Here is a 22,516-nt window from a genome sequence, read left to right as displayed (position 1 = left end):
CCTGTTTTAGGGTTTCGAAGAAAAGGAATATCAAACGGAGTCCAAACGGAATGAAAACTTCGGGAACGTGATTTTCTCACCGAATACAACTCAGGAGACTTGGACCCTACGTCAAGGCACGTAACAGGAGGCCACGAGGTAGGGGGCGCGCCCTACCCTACCAGGCGCGCCCCCCACCCTCGTGGGCCCCCTGTTGCTCCACCGACGTACTTCTTCCCCTATATATATCCACGTACCCCCAAATGATCAGATACGGAGCCAAAAACCTAATTCCACCGCTGCAACTTTCTGTATCCACGAGATCCCATCTTGGGGCCTGTTCTGGAGCTCCGCCGGAGGGGGCATCGATCACGGAGGGCTTCTACATCATCATCCAAGCCCCTCCGATGAAGTGTGAGTAGTTTACTTCGGACCTACGGGTCCATAGTTAGTAGCTAGATGGCTTCTTCTCTCTTTTTGGATCTCAATACAATGTTCTCCCACTCTCTCGTACGAGGGGAATCGGACGAGGATCTCACAGCGGTCCTCGTTGGCGAGCCCGGGAGGTTGGGGAGGTGCCGAGGGAGGAGATCCGAGGCAGGGCAGTGGTGTCCGAACGCGGGGAAGCACTCGATCCCGACGAAGAGGCGGCTCCCAGCTCGCGTTCTGCGGTGTAGAGGAAGTAGCCGGTGGAAGCGGAGCTCCGGGATGCCTCGGAGAGGGACGGGGGCGACGGTCGCCGCGGTGGACGACGGCGGCGACGACTGGAGGTGCTCGTGTGGAGAAGAAACTTACAGAGAGAGAGAGAGACGCGACGGAGAGGGGAATAGCAAGCTAGGGTTCGACGAGGGGGCTCGGGGGGCTCAAATAAGCGATGTGGGGGCGGCGGAGCCCAGGAGCGAGGTCGCTGGTGTGTGGGGTGGTGGTGGTGGCGGAAGGGGATCGGCGGCGCGCGGTGGCGAGAGGGGAGAAGGACGAACGGGTAGGGGCAAGATGGGAGAGGGGACGAGGGGTGGATATTTTAGTGGGGGAAGGTTAGCAATGGCGCACCTCCTAGGGGTGCGCCATAAATACCGCGATAGCAATGGCGCACCCACCCCTGGTGCGCCATTACTAACTTCTTTCTTGGATTTTTAGTTGCATCTTATAATTTTTTAGAAAATGAAGATCAAATTTGAAAACATTTATGAATGTGAAAAATATCATCAAATTTGAAAACATTTATGAAAAAATATGAATATGAAAACATTTATGAATATGAAAAAATATCATCAAATTTGTTATTTGAAAATATATTTTTTGGATTTTTAGTTGCATCTAATAATGGTTTAGAAAAAAAATATGGATATGAAAAAATATCATCAAATTTGAAAAAAAATCATGAATTTAAAAAGTGCCCATGAAATTTAAGCAGGAAAAGGAACACTGAAAAATAAAATACCAAAATAAACATAAATAAAAATTTGTATATCAATGGCGCACCTCCTTCTGGTGCGCCATAAATACCTTGATAGCAATGGCGCACCTTCCCCTGGTGCGCCATTACTAAATTTTTTTTGGATTTTTAGTTACATCTAATATTTTTTTAGAAAATGATGACCAAATTTGAAAACATTTATAAATGTGGAAAAATATCATCAGATTTCAAAACATTTATGAAAAATATGAATATGAAAACATTTATGAATATGAAAAAATATCATCAAATTTGTTATTTGAACATATTTTTTTGGATTTTTAGTTGCATCTAATAATTGTTTAGAAAACATTTTATGAATATGAAAAAATATCATCAAATTTGAAAAGATATTCATGAATTCAAAAAGTTCCCATTTCCATATGTCGAAATACAATCGAGAAATGAAGGCTACAATTTAAATACAATCGATCTTAGCTATCTTTTCACAATCTTCTTGCCCTTCTTTTTCGCAAATGGAGGTCTTCTGTTGAACGGACGTCCTTTAGGTAGGGTGGTCCTGCTTCTTCTTGTGGTGTATGGCACTTCGTCGTCGTCATCATGTTCCATCTTAGGGTCGCCGTACTTGTCGAAGTCTTGCTCATTGGCGACTCCGTCCATTCCGATGATCTTCCTTTTGCCTCTCCTCATGACAACACGACTGGGCTTTGACGGGTTGGTAATGAAGAAGCATTGGTTCACTTGGGAAGCCAGTACCCATGGCTCATTTTTCGCGGTGACATTTGCGCCCGCGGTCTTGGATTTGGCTTCAGGTATAACCATGGTGGTGAAATATCGGTCTTCTTTTAGGACGCTCTTGGCCCATCTGACACGGAACATCGGGACCTTCTCTCCAGCGTAGCTCAGCACCCAGATCTCCTCGATCCTTCCGTAGTATATGTCCTTGTCGTTACTGGTGTAGGATTCCATCATTACCCCGGAGTTCTGATAACCATCGCTCTTCATGTCCTTGTCCTCGGTGTAGAATGTGTAGCCGTTGATATCGTACGCCTAATAGGTCATCAGGTTGTGCTCGGCGCCCTGTGACAAGGCAAATATGAGTTTTTCTTCCGCGGAAGAATCCTCATGTATAGGGTACGACAGAAGCTTCTCCTTGAACCAACGCGTGAAACATGAATTGTGCTCTTTGATTATATCTCCGTCCGTCCTCTGTTGGCCTCGGTCATTGTACGTCTTCTCAATAAAGGTTTTGTGCTCTACCACCCAAGGATCGACCATGTCTATGTGTTGTAGCGCGACTAAGTTTGCTCTTTCAAAGTCAGCGAGTCGACCCTCGAAGTCGACATGCATTTCATGCCGACCATCGCGGTGACCCATCCAGCGAGCCTGCCGAGGTGCCTGTTGACGGGCAGACCAACGAGGTTCTCAATGCCTAGATAATTCATGCAGTACGAGATGCACTCTTCGGTCAGAAAGCCCTTGGCTATGCTTCCCTCTGGACGTGACATGTTGCGAACGTATCCTTTGATGACACCATTCATCCTTTTGAACAACATCATGTTGTGCAGGAACGTCGGCCCGAGTTGGATGATATCCTCCACGATATGGACCAGCAGATGCACCATAACATCGAAGAATGCGAGCGGGAAGTACATCTCAAGCTCGCATAGTATCACCACGATCTCTTCCTGTAGCCTTCTGAGTTGCCTCACGCCAACCGACTTCTGAGAGATGACGTCGAAAAAGTTGCATAGGCCAAATAGCGTTTCATGGACGTGCGCGTCCATGATCCCACGGATTGCAACTGGAAGTATCTGCTTATCTTCCCCGCGTAACCGTAAGGAAGTTTTACTCCTACAAGGCAGGTGAAAAACTGCTCGATCTCCTCCTGACTTAGAGTGAAGCACGTGGGAGGGTAGTCATTTCCGGTCTTCTTGGCCTTTTTGCCTTTGCGACGACTTTCCGTGTCCTGCTTCGCCTCATCATCATCATCATTAGCATGAAGCTCCTCCCTGATGCCCATTGATTTCAAGTCTGCCCTTGCTTTCGGCCCATCTTTGGTCCTCTCTAGCATGTTGAGCAAGGTACCAAGCAGAATCTCTCACACGTTCTTAGTGATATGCATGACATCAAGGCTGTGAGGCACATAGAGGATCTTCCAGTGCGGAAAGTCCCAGAAAACAAACCTTGTTTTCCATACCTTCAGTAGCGGCTCTGGCGCCTTTCGCTTCTTTTCCGGCTCTGGCGCCTTTTGCTTCTTTCCTGGCAGTGGGCAATCTTTCCAATTTTTCAACAGCTCGTCTATTTCCTCGCCGCTCCTCGTACGCGGGCGTCTTCGGGGTTCGGTTTCACCATCGAACAGATCCTTGCGTTTTCTCCATGAGTCATCGTCGCGAAGCCACCTTCGATGTCCCATGAACATGGTTTTCGAAGACCCGGGATCTCTATCTAGCTGGCGATACGTTGTGTCATCCATGCACCTGACGCATCCAGAAAATCCATGGACCACCTGCCCCGCGACATATCCGTAACCGAGATAGTCGTGCACCGTCGTGAGCAGTGCAGATCTCATAGGGAAATATTCTTTCTCTACGGGTCCCACGTATTGGCTGGCGTTTTCCATAACGTGTCTAGCTCCTCTTTCATCAGCCACAGATACAGATTGATGTCGTTCCCTAGTTGTTTCAGCCCTTCAATTAGCATACTCATGTGAATGTAGTTCCTCTTCACGCACAACCAGGGGGAAGGTTGTACATCCACACAAACACAAGCCAGGTGCTATGTGTGCTTCTCTGGCTGCCAAATGGATTGACTCCATCGGTGCTCGCACCCAGCACGATGTTCCCTGGATCGTCCCCAAATTTTGGGTGTTTGAAGTTCAACGCTTGCCACTGGCTCGCATCCTTAGGGTGACTCAGCATCTTGTCTTTTTTATTTATCTCCGGATCATTTCCGTCATCTTCTCGCTTCTTCTCCTCCCTATCTGCGTGCCAACCCAGGAGCTTTGCTAGCTTAGGGTCCGTGAAATACCGCTGCAGACGAGGAGTGATCGGAAAGTACCACACCACTTTTCGAGGAGCTTTCTTCCTCTTCTTGTATCGAGTGACGCCGCACACCGGACATATGGTAGACTCCGCGTGCTCATCCCGATAAATGATGCAATTGTCCATGCACACATGGTATTTCACATGCGGTAAATCCAGAGGACACACGATTTTCTTCGCCTCCTCGAAACTGGTCGGGCACTTGTTCCCCTTCGGAAGACGTTCATGCCAGAATGGCATGTTCTCGTCGAAGCATGCGTCGGTCATTTTGTGTTTTACCTTCATCTCCAGAGCCATGAGCGTTACTTTCAAGCGGGTATCCTCGGGCCTGCATCCTTCATACAATGGAGTAATCGCGTCTATCTCCAGTTGATCCAGCTTGGCTTTCTCTCGGGCGGTAGCTCTTGCGTTATCCGTCTGCTTGAGAAGCAGCTCTTGAATATGAGGGTCCTGCACCCAGCCCATCGATGGTCCATCGTCGTCTGCTCCGGCATCTTCATCTTCATGATCATGCCCTTTGTCTGCTCTGGCATCTTCCTCATCATCATGTCCGGCATCTTCTACATGATGACTATGTATTGCATCTACTTCGTGATCATGTCCTAGAGATTCTTCGTCTTCTCGCCCGCCCTCGCCGCAGTTGTGTTGCTGCCATTCCTCATTTCTTGCCCGACACCCATGGACAACTTCATAATCATCTTCATCACCTTGGCACCGATAGCCATCCATGAAACCACGTAAGAGCAGGTGGTCCCGCACCTGTACAGAATCCGGGTCCATAAGGCTCCTTAGCTTGCATCTTCGACACGGACATCTTATCTCCGTCTCGTTCTTTTGAAGCATCTCGGCCTTCACGGAGCTTAAAAACCTATTCATGATGCGTTCGATCATTGTGCGGACCATGGTCGCCTGCGGGGTAGAGCAAAACGATATTTTAGAACCAAAAGAAATGGCATGACTTTGCCTAAAAATTGGACAAAAAAGAATGCATAGTGCCGAATTCTCGCCGAAACGGAAATGAATCGACATTCCGGCAAAATATTGGCAACTATCGCATTTCAAATACCGGTACCTGCAAACACAAACATATGCAACACCACAAACATACGTAGATCTAGGCCATAAAAAGTGCATGTGCACATCGTTGGAGGGAGAAAAAAGTAGATCTACAACATAAAGAAAGCTTTCCCCTTACTTACCTATCAAAAAAAGGTAATTTAACCACTTAATTTGGGTGAATCTATGGTGCAAATGAGGTGAGGAGGAGGAGGCAGCCGAGACAAGCTTGGAGGAGGAGGTGGAGAGAATGAAGTGGGGAAAGTGAGTGTGGTATGTGGCTGTCCAAAGTATCTAGCTGCTCTCAGGTTACCAATGACGCACCACCTAATAATGCGCCATTAGTAACCCTGGTTACTAATGGCGCACATGTTATGTGGTGCGCCATTACTAGTTTTGCAAAAAAATGTTAGTAGTGGCGCACCGTGGTTGTGGTGCGCCATTACTAGTTTGAACTAGTAATGGCGCACTGTACCCTGGTGCGCCATTACTAGTTTTAAAAAAATAAAAAAATTGTTAGTAGTGGCGCACAAAGAGTGTGGTGCGCCATTACTAGTTGAAACTAGTAATGGCGCATTGTGCCTTGGTGCGCCATTACTAGTTTTGGAAAAATAAAAAAATTTGTTAGTAATGGCGCACCATGTGTCTGGTGCGCCATTAGTAATGAGGACACTAATGGCGCACCTGAATCTAGTGCGCCACTGCTATATAGCAGTGGCGCACCACATACATGGTGCGCCATTAATGTCCATATTAGCTATAGCCCTTTCCCTAGTAGTGTCCAGTGACTGTACGATGTCCATCCAACGGTCGTAGTGCTTCTTGAACATCTAGTGTTCTTGCTCCAGCCGCCCAAGCCAGTGTCGGTCATGCCGCGTGCTCCTGCCTCCCGTGGCTGGCTATGATGCCGCGGAGGCCTCACCGCCCCCTACTACTCCCACCACTGGCCAGGCCATTGGCCTCTACTCACCCACACCCCCTGTTATTCTGCGGCGACAGCAACCTCACACCGCAGCCGAACAAGTGAACCCTCGTACTCCTCTCGGTGTGGGCTTCCACTGCCGACTCTTCCCCGGCTCTGCATCGTCCCCTTCCTAGGCCTCGCCGTCATCCACCGCCTTGGTGCTCTCGGTGCGGCATGGTCAACGTGGTCAAGGAACGACTTCCATCGGAAGAGTACTATACGTGGAGTGGCTGACAGCCGGGTCCACGGCCGCAGCAAGGAAGTGCCTCCTTATTACGCGCAAAATAATTATTCCTCCACCTGACACCAGGGACCCACCGGACGGGCCACCGTATTTCGCGAAAAAAACATTTACCCTCTGACTATTGGGACCCACCAGCTACATCTTCGCACACAAGGAAGTGCCTGACAGTCGGGACCCACCTCGTCGAAGCGTACGTAGCTTTGTCATTCTGGTCGCGAACATGTACGTACATACTGGTCGATGTAGAGGCGCGCGCGTGTCATAATAGAGGTGCGCACATAGCATGTACATGTACGTACAGTGACTAGGGTGCAAGAAACAAAATACAGCCATGTACATACATACGGGCGAGTTCCCAAACGCCTACTCGCGCATACGTACGGCCAGGGCTCGTGTACATGGCTGGGTCGGAACGGAGAAATTGCGTCGTCGTCATGTTCATGGGGAGACAACCGGCTGGGTCAGAACGGAATGTGTCGTCGTGTTCATCGTGAGGCAACCGGCTTGGATGGAACACGCGATGGAAACGAGGCCTCGCGTACCGCAGAACGGAGGAAACGACCTTGTGTTCGACCGGCCACGGACGAAACAGGATCATGTTCATTGGGAGGGGTGTGGCGTACCGCAAAACAGAGAAACGTACTTCTGTTGGACCTCCTACGATCGAAACGTGGTCCTGTTGAGCGGGAGGGGTGTGGCATACCGCAAAACGGAGGAAACGGATTTGTGTTGTAGCGCTACGGTCGAAATGGGGGTCCTGTTCATCGGGAGGGGTGTGGCGTACCACAAAACGGGACTCCACGGGCTATTGTTCTTCCACCGTCGACCTCCTCCAGCCTCCACGGGCTACTGTTCATCCACCGTCGACCTCCTCCAGCCTCCACCCACGACTGATCATCCACAGGCTCCTGTTCATCCAGCCTCCACCGCGTGCTCCTCCACCGGCTACTGTTCAACCAGCCTTCTCCATGGGGGTCATGTTCAACCACCCCTTCATGGGCTACTATTCATCCAACCCTCCACCGGCTACTGTTCAACCACCCTCCACCAGCTACTGTTCAACCAGCCCTCCACGGGGCCCTGTTCATTCAGCCCTCCATGGGGTCCTGTTCATCCACTGGCTCGATCGATCAGGGTACTGTTCATCCAGTGGCAACGGCCTCTACTACCACGGGTTCCTGTTCATCGAACCCCCCACCGGGAACAGTTCATGCAAACCCCCTCAACAATGCTCACTGTTCATTCAGGTAAGGAGGCAGCAGTGTTTGATCAGCTTCAGTTAGCAGCAGTAGCGAAGGAATCAGTCGGGTTCAGTTAACAGCAAGGGATCGATCGATCGCTCGGGTTCAGTGTAACGCGTAGCCTGCAGTGCAATCGCTCGGGTTCAGTTAGAGCCTAACGCCTCGCTCGGGTTCAATTAGAGCGCAACGCTTCGCACACACGTGCGTACGTACAAGAGAAACACGCATTGCTCGGCCCCGACCACCCACCGTAACTGGGAACTCCCTGATATTTTCCTCACCCTCGCTTCTACCACAATTTTTTCCGTCATGGATGGACCAAAGAATGTCATGCAGTTGCGTCTTCGGTCCGCCCAGGACGAAAAGCCCATTTTCTATCATGATTTTTTGTCATAGAAGTAGGACCCCACCACATCTATCATGATACTGGGTTTTGTCACAATTATCGTCATAGAAGTGTCATAAGTATGAAAAAGAATCATTCGGCCCAAAATGTCATGGATGTGTCTTTTTTGTAGTGTAAGTTTCCCCTGTATATTAGCCAAATCATGCACGTAATTTTTGTTTCATTACTAACTAATATGACTGACTCATGAAAACAAAATGTGCAGTCCGTGTGCGAGAAAAACGGTCAGGCCCCTTCGCCGATGCCCCAGATTGCTATAGCAGACACTGTGAGTTTCATTTGAATGGTCATTAGTTACTAGTATTCACATTTCAATTGCATCATGCTAACGAGACATTGCAAATGATCTTTGGTGCAGCATGCCTCCGACAAGCATCGACCGATCCTTCTCCGTCTCGCACTGGCGCAACCCCGACCCCGACCGGTCCTTCTCCGCCTGGCACTGGCGCAAACCCGACCGGTCCTTCACCTCCGTGATGACGGTAAGTTTTCTCTAGTGTTTTGCTTACCAAATGCATAAAGACCTAGACTTAGCTTTTTTTCCTCTAAAATGCTTACCATAATGACCTAGATTTAGCTAATCTTCCTCCAAAATGACATAATTAGCTTACTTAGGTCCAAAATGATCTATACTTAGCTGTGTTTCCTCCAAAATGACCTAACTTAGCTCTGATATGCTAAGTTATCTCTAATGTGCTTAGTTACCTACGTTTGCTCAATAATGACATACACTTAGCTTACATATGTAAAAATGGCATGATTAGCTTACTTAGGTTTGAAATGGCATAACAATCTTGGTAACATCATATATGACATATAGTTGGCTTATTTTCCTCGAAAATGACATAATAAGCCTAATCAGCTCCAAAATGATCAATTTTGCCTAAGTTAGCTCCAAAATGACCTAAGTTAGCTCTAAAATGCTAAATTAGCTCTAATATGCTTAGTTACCTGGGTTAGCTAAATAAAGACCTATAATTAGCTTACTTATGTCAAAAGTGGCATAATATGCTTAGTTAACTCAAAAATGGCATAATTAGCTAGGTTAGCTCCAAAATGACCAAGTTTACCTAGGTTAGCTCCAATATGATCCATTTTACCTAGGTTAGCTCCAAAATGACCTATTTACCTAGCTTAGCCTAAAATGACCTACACACTTGGCATTTTTACCTAGCTTAGCTAAAAATGACATTTTCCCTACCTTAGTTGGAAGAAGAAGATAAAGAAGAGGAGAGGAGAAAAAGAAAGAGAAGATAAATTTTTCTTCTTTTTCTTCTTCTTATTCTTCTTTTTCTTCTTCTTTTTCTCCTTTTTCTTCTAGCTAGTCTTGTTCCTTAGTTAGAAGAAGAAGATAAAGAAGAGGAGAGGAGAAAAAGAAAGAGAAGATAAAATCTTCTTCTTTTTCTTCTTCTTTTTCTTCTTTTTCTTCTAGCTAGTATTCTTCCTTTGTTAGAAGAAGAAGAAGATAAAGAAGAGGAGAGGAGAAAAGGAAAGAGAAGATAAATTCTTCTTCTTTTTCTTCTAGCTAGTCTTCTTCCTTAGTTAGAAGAAGAAGATAAAGAAGAGGAGAGGAGAAAAAGAAAGAGAGGATAAATTATTCTTCTTTTTCTTCTACTTTTTCTTCTTTTTCTTCTAGCTAGTCTTCTTCTTCTTCTAACTTTCATCTTTCCTAATTTGCAGATTTGCTATAGATGAGGAACCTTGCATTGATGAGTGTACTCTTCTCCTTGTGCTTCCTTTTGGATATGTTGATATGTTGGATATGATAAACTGGTTTTGGATATGTATGTATGGCTATGTAGTTGGAAACCATTGTATATGTTGTTGGAAACTTGTATGTTGGATATGTTCAGTGGAACTTATTGTTGGTATGCTTGTTGAAATTATTTTCAAATGTGTGTGTGTATATTGCATTATGGGCTATTATTACACATTATGTCACAATACGTATGCCTTTTCTCTCTTATTTTACAGGGTTGACATGAAGAGGGAGAATGTCGGCAGCTGGAATTCTGGGCTGGAAAAGGAGAAAATATTAGAGACCTATTCTGCACAACTCGAAAAGTCCTGAAACTCCATGAAAGTCGGTTTTGGAATATATTAAAAATATTGGGCGAAGAAAGCACCAGAGGGGGGCCACCCACCGTCCACGGTGGTGGAGGGCGCGCCCCCTGCCTCATGGGCCACCTAGAAGCCCCTCGATGCCCATCTTATGGTATAAGGTGTCTTTTGCCCTGAAAAAAATCATAATGAATCTTTCGGGACGAAGCGCCGCCGTCTCGAGGCGAAACCTTGGCGGAACCAATCTAGGGCTTCGGCGGAGCTGTTCTGCCGGGGAAACATCCCTCCGGGAGGGGGAAATCGTCACCATCGTCATCAGCATCGATCCTCTCATCGGGAGGGGGTAAATCTCCATCAACATCTTCACCAGCACCATCTCCTCTCAAACCCTAGTTCATCTCTTGTATCCGATCTTTGTCTCAAAACCTCAGATTGGTACCTGTGGGTTGCTAGTAGTGTTGATTACTCCTTGTAGTTGATGCTAGTTGGTTTATTCAGTGGAAGATTATATGTTCAGATCCTTTATGAATATTAATACCCCTCTGATTATGAACATGAATATGATTTGCGAGTAGTTACGTTTGTTCCTAAGGACATGGGAGAAGTCTTGCTATAAGTCGTTATGTGAATTTGGTATTCGTTCGATATTTTGATGAGATGTATGTTGTCTTTCCTCTAGTGGTGTTATGTGAACGTCGACTACATGACACTTCACCATTGTTTGGGCCTAGGGGAAGGCATTGGGAAGTAATAATTAGATGATGCGTGGCTAGAGTGACAGAAGCTCAAACCCTAGTTTATGTGTTGCTTCGTAAGGGGTTGATTTGGATCCATATGTTTCATGCTATGGTTAGGTTTACCTTAATTATTATTTCGTAGTTGTGGATTCCTGTGAGGGGGTTCATCATAACTGGGATGCTTGTACAAGGAAGGGCAGTACCCAAGCATAGGTCCACCCACATATCAAATTATCAAAGTAACGAACGCGAATATGAGCATGATGAAATCTAGCTTGACGATAATTCCCATGTGTCCTCGGGAGTGCTTCCCTTTATATAAGAGTTTGTCCAGGCATGTCCTTTGCTACAAAAAGGATTGGGCCACCTTGCTGCACCTTGTTTACTTTTGTTACTTGTTACCCGTTACGAATTACCTTATCACAAAAGTATCTGTTACCGGTCATTTCAGTGCTTGTAGAGAATACCTTACTGAAAACTGCTTGTCATTTCCTTCTTCTCCTCGTTGGGTTTGACACTCTTACTTATCAAAAGGACTTAGATAGATACCCTATACTTGTGGGTCATCAAGACTCTTTTCTGGTGCCGTTGCCGGGGAGTGAAGCGCCTTTGGTAGGTGGTATTTGGTAAGGAAAAGTTTATATAGTGTGCTGAAATTTACTGTCACTTGTTACTATGGAAAATAATCCTTTGAGGGGCTTGTTTGGGTTATTTTCACTCCAACCAGTAGAGCAAAGAGTTGCTCCTCAACCTACTGAACCTACTGAAAATGTTTACTTTGAAATTCCTTCAGGTATGATAGAGAAACTGCTGGCTAATCCTTTTATAGGAGATGGAACATTACATCCCGATATGCACCTAATCTATGTGGATGAAGTTTGTGGATTATTTAAGCTTGCAGGTATGCTCGAGAATGTTATCAAGAAGAAGGTCTTCCCGTTATCTTTGAAGGGAAAGGCATTGACATGGTTTAGGCTATGTGATGATATTGGATCATGGAACTACAACCGATTGAAATTAGAATTTCATCAGAAGTTTTATCCTATGCATCTCGTTCATCATGATCATAATTATATATATACTTTTTGGCCTCGCGAATGAGAAAGTATCGCTCAAGCTTGGGGAGGCTTAATTCAATGTTATATTCATGCCCCAATCGTGAGCTCTCAAGAGAAATTATTATTCAAAAATTTTATGCTCGGCTTTCTCTCAATAATCGCTCCAAGCTCGATACTTCTTGTACTGGTTCTTTTATGATGAAGACTATTGAATTCAAATGGGCTTTATTGGAGAGAATTAAACGCAACTCTGAAGATTGGGAACTTGTCGAAGGTCAGGAGTCAGGTATAACACCTAAGTTTGATTGTGTTAAATCTTTTATGGATACTGATGCTTTTCGTGAATTTAGTACTAAATATGGACTCGACTTTGAGATAGTAGCTTCTTTCTGTGAATCATTTGCTACTCATGTTGATCTCCCTAAGGAGAAGTGGTTTAAATATCATCCTCCCATTGAAGTAAAAGTAGTTGAACCTATTAAAGTTGAATAAAAGACTATCACTTATAATGTTGATCCTATTGTTCCTACCACTAATATTGTGAAACCACCTATCCCTGTTAGAATAAAGGATCATGCTAAAGCTTCAACTGTGGTTTGTAAGAGTAATGATAGAACACCTACACCCCCTGAGCAAATTAAAGTTGAACCTAGTATTTCTATCGTTAAGGATCTCTTGGTCGATAATATTGATGGGCATGCTATTTAATTCTGCGATGAAGCTGCTAGAATTGCTAGACCCGATACTAAAGATAAACATAGACCTGTTGTAGGCATGCCTGCTCTTTCTATTAAAATAGGAGATCATTGCTATCATGGATTATGTGACATGGGTGCTAGTGCGAGTGCAATACCTCATTCCTTATACGAAGAAATTATGCATGATATTGCACCTGCCGAGATAGAAGGTATTGATGTTACAATTAAGCTTGCCAATAGAGATACTATTTCACCAGTTGAGATTGTTAGAGATGTTGAAGTCTAGTGTGGGAAAGTTAAATATCCTACTGATTTTCTTGTTCTTGGTTCCCCACAAGATGACTTTTGTCCCATTATATTTGGTAGACCCTTCTTGAATACTGTTAATGCTAAGATAGACTGCAAAAGGATATTGTTACTGTTGGTTTAGGGTGTATGTCTCATGATTTTAATTTTGCTAAATTTCGTAGACAACCCCATGATAAAGAATTGCCTAGTAAAGATGAAATTATTGGTCTTGCTTCTACTGTCGTGCCTCCTAATGATCCTTCAGAACAATATTTGCTAGACAATGAAAATGATATGTTTATGAATGAAAGGAGGGAAATAGATGAAGTATTCCTTAAACAGGGACCTATTTTGAAACACAACTTGCCAGTTGAAATTCTAGGGGATCCTCCTCCACCCAAGGGTGATCCCGTGTTTGAGCTTAAACCATTACCTATGCTTATCTTGATGAAAAGAATATATATCATGTTATTATTAGTGCTAACCTTTCAGAGCAGGAAGAAGAGAAATTATTGAAAACTCTGAAGAAGCACCGTCCTGCTATTGGATATACTCTTGATGATCTTAAGGGCATTAGTCCCACTCTATGCCAGCACAAAATAAAATTGGAGAAAGACGCTAAACCGATTGTTGATCACCAATGACGGTTAAATCCTAAGATGAAAGAAGTGGTAAGAAAATGAAATACTAAAGCTTCTGGAGGCAGGTATAATTTATCCTATTGCTGATAGTTAGTGGGTGAGTCATGTCCATTGTGTCCCTAAGAAGGGAGGTATTACTATTGTTCCTAATGACAAAGATGAATTGTTCCCACAAAGAATTGTTACAGGTTATAGAATGGTAAGTGATTTCCGAAAATTAAATAAAGCTACTAGAAAGGATCATTACCCTTTACCTTTTATTGCTCAAATGCTAGAAATATTATCCAAACATACACATTTTTGCTTTCTAGACGGTTATTCTGCTTTCTCTCAAATAACTGTGTCGAAAGAGGATCAGGAAAAGATCACTTTTACTTGCCCTTTCGGTACTTTTTCTTATAGATGTATGCCTTTTGGTTTATGTAATGCACCTGCTACCTTCCGAAGATGTATGACTTCTATATACTCTGACTTTTGTGAAAAGATTGTTGAGGTTTTCATGGATGATTTCTTCATGTATGGAACTTCTTTTGATGATTACTTAAGCAACCTTGATCGAGTTTTGCAGAGATGTGAAGAAACTAATCTTGTCTTGAATTGGGAGAAGTGCCACTTCATGGTTAATGAAGGTATTGTCTTGGGGCATAAAATTTCTGAAAGAGGGATTGAACTTGATAAAGCTAAAGTTGATGCTATTGAAAAGATGTCGTGTCCTAAGGACATTAAAGGTATAAGAAGTTTCCTTGGTCATGCCAGTTTTTATAGGAGGTTCATTAAAGACTTCTCAAAAATTTCTAGGCCTCTGACTAATCTCTTACAAAAAGATGTTCCTTTTGTCTTTGATGATGATTGTGTAGAAGCATTTGAAATATTTAAGAAAGCCTTAGTTTCTGCAGCTATTGTTCAGCCACCTGATTGGAATTTACCCTTTGAAATTATGTGTGATGCTAGTGATTATGCTGTAGGTGTTGTTGTAGGACAAAGAGTTGATAAGAAATTAAATGTTATCCAATATGCTAGTAAATCTCTAGACAGTGCCCAGAGAAATTATGCTACTACTGAAAAAGAATTTTTAGCAGTAGTATTTGTTTGTGATAAGTTCAAACCTTATATTGTTGATTCTAAAGTAACTATTCACACTGACCATGCTTCTATTAAATACCTTATGGAAAAGAAAGATGCTAAACCTAGACATATTAGATGGGTTCTCTTGCTACAAGAATTTGATTTGCATATTATTGATACAAAGGGAGCTGAGAACCCCGTTGCAAACAACTAGTCTAGGTTAGAAAATGTTCTTGATGACCCACTCCCTATTGATGATAGTTTTCCTGATGAACAATTAGCTGTCATAAATGCTTCTCGTACTGCTCCATGGTATGCTGATTATGATAATTACATTGTTGCTAAATTTACACCACCTAGTTTCACATACCATCAAAAGAAAAAGGTTTTCTATGATTTAAGACATTACTTCTGGGATGATACACACCTTTATAAAAAGGAGTAGATGGTGTTATTAGACGTTGTGTACCTGAGCATGAACAGGAACAAATCCTACGCAAGTGTCACTCTGAGGCTTACGGAGGACACCATGCTGGAGATAGAATTGCACATAAGGTATTGCAATCCGGTTTTTATTGGCCTACTCTTTTCAAAGATGCCTGTAAGTTTGTCTTGTCTTGTGATCAATGTCAAAGGTAATAGAAATAGCTTGTTAACAGAAGATTAATATAATGGAGAATAGACCCGGGGGCCATAGGTTTCACTAGTGGCTTCTCTCAAGATAGCATAAGTATTACGGTGGGTGAACAAATTACCGTCGAGCAATTGATAGAAAAGCGAATAATTATGAGAATAGCTAGGCATGATCATGTATATAGGCATCACGTCTGTGACAAGTAGACCGACTCATGCCTCCATCTAGTACTATTACTCCACACATCGACCGCTATCCAGCATGCATCTAGAGTATTAAGTTCATAAGAACAAAGTAACGCATTAGGTAAGATGACATGATGTAGAGGGATAAACTCAAGCAATATGATATAAACTCCTTCTTTTTATCCTCGATGGCAACAATACAATACGTGTTGTTTCCCTTTCTGTCACTGGGATCGAGCACCGCAATATTGAACCCAAAGCTAAGCACTTCTCCCATTGCAAGAAAGATCAATCTAGTAGGCCAAACCAAACTAATAATTCGAAGAGACTTGCAAAGATAACCAATCATACATAAAAGAGTTCAGAGAAGAATCAAATATTATTCATAGATAGACTTGATCATAACCCCACAATTCATCGGATCTCGACAAACACACCGCAAAAAGAGTTACATCGAATAGATCTCCAAGAAGATCGAGGAGAACTTTGTATTGAGATTAAAAGAGAGAGAAAAGAAGCCATCTGGCTAATAACTATGGACCCGAAGGTCTGAAGTAAACTACTCACACATCATCGGAGGGGCCATGGAGTTGATGTGGAGGCCCTCGGTGATCGATGCCCCCTCCGACGGAGCTTCGGAAAAGGCCCCAACATGGGATCTCTTGGGTACAGAAGGTTGCGGCGGTGGAAATAGGGTTTCATGGTGCTCTTGGATGTTTTCAGGGTATATGAGTATATATAGGAGGAAGAAGTAGGTCGGTTGAGCCACGAGGGGCCCACGAGGGGGAGGGCTCTCTTAGGGGGTAGGCGTGCCCCCCTGCCTCGTGGACTCCTCGTTGATTGCTTGACGTCCACTCCAAGTCCTCTGGATCACGTTTGTTCCAAAAATAACTCTCCCGAAGGTTTCATTCCATTTGGATTCTGTTTGATATTTGTTTTCTGCAAAACACTCAAATAGGCAAAAAACAGCAATTTGCGCTGGGCCTTGGGTTAGTAGGTTAGTCCCAAAAATAATATAAAAGTGTAAAATAAAGCCCATTAACATCCAAAACAGATAATATAATAGCATGGAATGATCCAAAATTATAGATACGTTGGAGACGTATCAAGCATCCCCAAGCTTAATTCCTACACGTCCTCGAGTAGGTAAATCATAAAAACAGAATTTTTGATGTGGAATGCTACCTAGTGTAATCTTCAATGTAATTTTATTTATTGTGGCATGAATATTCAGATCCGAAAGATTCAAGACAAAAGTTTAATGTTGACATAAAAATAATAATAATACTTCAAGCATACTAACTAAGCAATTATGTATTCTCAAAATAACATGGCCAAAGAAAGTTATCCCTACAAGATCTTATCGTCTGGCTATGCTCTATCTTCACCACACAAAGTATTTAGATCATGCACAACCCCGATGACAAGCCAAGCAATTGTTTCATACTTAAGATGTTCTCAAACTTTTTCAATCTTCACGCAATACATGAGCGTGAGCCATGGACATAGCACTATATGTGGAATAGAATGGTGGTTTTGGAGAAGACAAAAAAGGAGAAGATAGTCTCACATCAGCTAGGCGTATCAATGGGCTATGGAGATGCCCATCAATAGATAACAATGTGAGTGAGTAGGGATTGCCATGCAACGGATGCACTAGAGCTATGAGTGTATGAAAGCTCAAAAAGAAACTAAGTTGGTGTGCATCCAACTTGCTCGCTCACGAAGACCTACGGCATTTGAGGAAGCCCATCATAGGAATATACAAGCCAAGTTCTATAATGTAAAATTACCACTAGTATATGAAAGTGATAACATATGAGACTCTCTATCATGAAGATCATGGTGCTACTTTGGAGCACAAGTGTGGGAAAATGATAGTAACATTGTCCCTTCTCTCTTTTTCTCTCATTTTTTTATTTGGGCCTTCTTTTCTCTCTTTTTTTATTTTTTTGCCTCTTTTCTATTTTATTTTTCGTCCAGAGTCTCATCCCGACTTGTGGGGGAATCATAGTCTCCATCATCCTTTCCTCACATGGGACAATGCTCTAATGATGATCATCACACTTTTATTTATTTACAACTCAAGAATTACAACTCGATACTTGGAAAAAAATATGACTCTATGTGAATGCCTCCAGCGGTGCACCGGGATTGCGATGAATCAAGAGTGACATGTATGAAAAATTAAGCATGGTGGCTTTGCCACAAATACGATGTCAACTACATGATCATGCAAGGCAATATGACAATGATGATGCATGTCATAATAAATGGAACGGTGGAAAGTTGCATGGAAATATATCTTGGGATGGCTATGGAAATGCCATAATAGGTACGTATGGTGGATGTTTTGAGGAAGGTATATGGTGGGTTAATGGTACCGGCAAAAGTTGTGCGGTACTTGAGAGGCTAGCAATGGTGGAAGGGTGAGAGTGTGTATAATCCATGGACTCAACATTAGTCATAAAGAACTCACATACTTATTGCAAAAATTTATTAGATATTGAAACAAAGTACTACACGCATGCTCCTAGGAGGATAGATTGCTAGGAAAACACCATCACTCATCCCCAACCGCCACTCATAAGGAAGACACTACTAGGAAAAGGGCTATAGATAGGATGGATACTAATGGCGCACCATGGAAGTAGTGCGCCACTACTATATACTAATGGCGCACCGGTTGGTGATGTGCCATTAGTGTGGAAGACACTAATGGCGCACCAGAAACAGGGTGCGCCACTAGTATTAAATTATTATTTTTTCCATTTTTCCATACATACTATTGGCGCATCAGGTCGAAGTGCACCATTACTAGTTCTAAGTAGTAATGGCGCACCAAGCAGATAGTGCGCCATTACTGTAAAAAAAATTATTCTTTTTTTGCAAAACTACTAATGGCGCATCATTTCACAGTGCGCCATTACTAGTTTAAACTAGTAATGGCGCACTATTACCCGGTGCGCCATTAGTATATATATATATTTTTTTACTTTTTTGCAAAACTACTAAAGGCGCACCGCCTGCAGGTGCGCCATTAGTAACCAGGGTTACTAATGGCGCATTTGCTGGTGGTGCGCCATTAGTAACCTGGGACCCCAACAAGATATTTTGGACAGCCCCACACCTACCCACTCACTTTCCCCACTTCATTCCCTCCACCTCCTTCTCCAAGCTTTCGGCCATCTCCTTCTCCTCACCTCATTTCCACCATAGATTCATCAAAATTAAGTGGTCAAATTACCTTTTTTTGATAGGTAAGTAAGGGGAAAGCTATCTTCATGATGTAGATCTACTTTTTTCTCCCTAGCTCGCTCCAACAACGTGCACATGCACTTTTTGTGGCCTAGCTAGATCTATGTATGTTTGTGGTGTTGCATGTGTTTGTGGTGTTGCATATATGTTTGTGTTTGAAGGTACCAGTATTGGAAATGCGATAGTTGCCAATATTTTGCCGGAATGTTTTGATTCATTTCCGTTTCGGCGAGAATTTTGGCACTATGAATTCTTTTTGGTCCTATTTTTAGGGAAGGTCATGCCAAATTTTTTCTTGGTTCTAAAATATCGTTTTGCTCTACCCCGCAGGCGACCATGGTCCGCACGATGACTGAAGGCATCGTGAATAGGTTTTTGAGCTCCGCGAAGGCCGAGATGCTTCAAAAGAAGGAGACGGAGATAAGATGTCCGTGTCGAAGATGCAAGCTGAAGAGCCTTATTGCGGACCCGGATTCCGGGAAGGTGTGGGACCACCTGCTCTTGCGTGGTTTCATGGATGGCTATCGGTGGCAAGGTGATGAAGATGACTATGAAGTCGTCCATGGGGGCCGGGCAATAAATGAGGAAGGGAAACAAGACAAGTACCACCGCGGCGAGGGCGGGAGAGAAGACGAAGAATCTCCAGGACATGATCACGACGGTGATGCTGTACACAGTCATCATGTAGAAGATGTCGTACATGATGATGAGGAAGATCAAGACGAAGGGCATGATCATGAAGATGAAGATGCCGGAGCAGACGACGATGGAGGCTGGGTGCAGGACCCTCATATTCAAGAGCTTCTTCTCAAGCAGACGAATAACGCAAGAGCTGCCGCCCGAGAGAAAGCCAAGCTGGATCAACTGGAGATAGACGTGGTTACTCCATTGTATGAAGGATGCAGGCCCGAGGATACCCGCCTGAAAGTAACGCTCATGGCTCTGGAGATGAAGGTAAAACACAAAATGACCGACGCATGCTTCGACGAGAACATGTCATTCTGGCACGAACGTCTTCCCAAGGGGAACAAGTGCCCGACCAGTTTCGAGGAGGCGAAGAAAATCGTGTGTCCTCTGGATTTACCGCACGTGAAATACCATGTGTGCATGAACAATTGTATCATTTATCGGGACGAGCACGCGGAGTCTACCATATGTCCGGTGTGCGGCGTCACTCGATACAAGAAGAGGAAGAAAGGTCCTCGAAAATCGGTGTGGTACTTTCCGATCACTCCTCGTCTGCAGCAGTATTTCGCAGACCCTAAGCTAGCAAAGCTCCTGCGTTGGCACGCGGATAGGGAGGAGAAGAAGCGGGAAGATGATGGAAATGATCCGGAGATAAATAAAAAAGACAAGATGCTGAGTCACCCTAAGGATTCGAGCCAGTGGCAAGCGTTGAACTTCGAATACCCAGAATTTGGGAAGGATCCAAGGAACATCGTGCTGGGCGCGAGCACCGATGGAGTCAATCCGTCTGCTTGAGAAGCACACATAGCACCTGGCCTGTGTTTGTGTGGATGTACAACCTTCCCCCCTGGTTGTGCATGAAGAGGAAGTACATTCACCTAAGTATGCTAATTGAAGGGCCGAAACAACCAGGGAATGACATCAATCTGTATCTGGGGCCACTGAAGGAGGAGCTAGACATGCTGTGGAAAACGCCAGCCAATACGTGGGACGCCGCAGAGAAAGAATATTTCCCTAGGAGAGCCGCACTGCTCACGACGGTGCACGACTATCTCGATTACGGATATCTCGCGGGGCAGGTAGTCCACGGATTTTCTGGATGCGTAAGGTGCATGGATGACACAACGTATCGCCAGCTAGATAGAGATCCCGGGTCTTTGAAAACCGTGTTCATGGGACATCGAAGGTGGCTTCGCCACGATGACCCGTGGAGGAAACGCAAGGAGATGTTCGATGGTGAACCCGAACCCTGAAAACGACCGTGTACGAGGAGCGGCGAGGAAATAGACGAGCTGTTGAAAAATTGGAAAGACTGCCCACTGCCGGGAAAGAAGCAAAAGGCGCTAGTCCCGGGAAAGAAGCGAAAGGTGCCAGAGCCGCTGCTGAAGGTATGGAAAACGAGGTCTGTTTTCTGGGACTTGCCGTACTGGAAGATCCACCATGTGCCTCACAGCCTTGATGTCATGCATATCACGAAGAACGTGTGCGAGAGTCTGCTTGGTACCCTGCTCAACATGCCAGAGAGGACCAAAGATGGGCTGAAAGCAAGGGCAGACTTGAAATCAATGGGCATCAGGCAGGAGCTTCACGCTAATGATGATGATGATGATGATGATGATGATGATGATGATGATGATGATGATGATGATGATGATGATGGTGATGATGAGGCGAAGCAGGACATAGAAAGTCGTCGCAAAGGCAAAAAGGCCAAGAAGACCGGAAATGACTACCCTCCTGCGTGCTTCACTCTAAGTCAGGAGGAGATCGAGCAGTTTTTCACCTGCCTCCTAGGAGTTAATCTTCCTTACGGTTACGCGGGGAAGATAAGTAGATACCTAGACCCAGCGAAGCAGAAGTTCAGCGGGATGAAGTCTCACGACTGTCACGTGCTGATGACGCAGATACTTCCAGTTGCAATCCGTGGGATCATGGACGCGGACGTACGTGAAACGCTATTTGGCCTATGAAACTTTTTCGACGTCATCTCTCAGAAGTCGATTGGCGTGAGGCAATTCAGAAGGCTACAGGAAGAGATCGTGGTGATACTATGCGAGCTTGAGATGTACTTCCCGCCTGCATTCTTCGACGTTATGGTGCATCTGCTGGTCCATATCGTGGAGGATATCATCCAACTCGGGCCGACGTTCCTGCACAGCATAATGCCGTTCGAAAGGATGAATGGTGTCATCAAAGGATACGTTCGCAACATGTCACGTCCAGAGGGAAGTATAGCCAGGGGCTTTCTGACCGAAGAGTGCATCTCCTACCGCACGAATTATCTAGGCATCGAGAACCCCGTTGGTCTGCCCGTCAACAGGCACCTTGGCAGGCTCGCTGGATGGGGTCACCGTGAGGGTCGCCGCGAAATGCATGTCGACTTCGAGGGTTGACTCGCCGACTTTGAAAGAGTAAACCTAGTCGCGCTACAACACATAGACGTGGTCGATCCTTGGGTGGTAGAGCACAAAACCTTTATTCAGAAGACGTACAATGACCGAGGCCAACAGAGGACGGACGGAGATATACTCAAAGAGCACAACTCATGTTTCACGCCTTGGTTCAAGCAGAAGCTTCTGTCGTACCCTTTACATGAAGATTCTTCCGCGGAAGAACAACTCATATTCGACTTGTCACAGGGCGTCAAGCACAACCTGATGACCTATGAGGTGTACGATATCAGTGGCTACACATTCTACACCGAGGACAAGGACATGAAGAGCGATGGTTATCAGAACTCCGGGGTAACGATGGAATCCTACACCGGTAACGACAAGGACAGATACTACGGAAGGATCGAGGAGATCTGGGAGCTGAGCTACGCTGGAGAGAAAGTCCCGATGTTCCATGTCA

Source organism: Triticum urartu, chromosome 3A (assembly GCF_056163025.1).
Source record: "Triticum urartu cultivar PI428250 chromosome 3A, HENAU_Tu73, whole genome shotgun sequence".
In the NCBI taxonomy this organism is placed as follows: domain Eukaryota; kingdom Viridiplantae; phylum Streptophyta; class Magnoliopsida; order Poales; family Poaceae; genus Triticum; species Triticum urartu.
Note: the sequence above shows the minus strand (reverse complement) of the source record.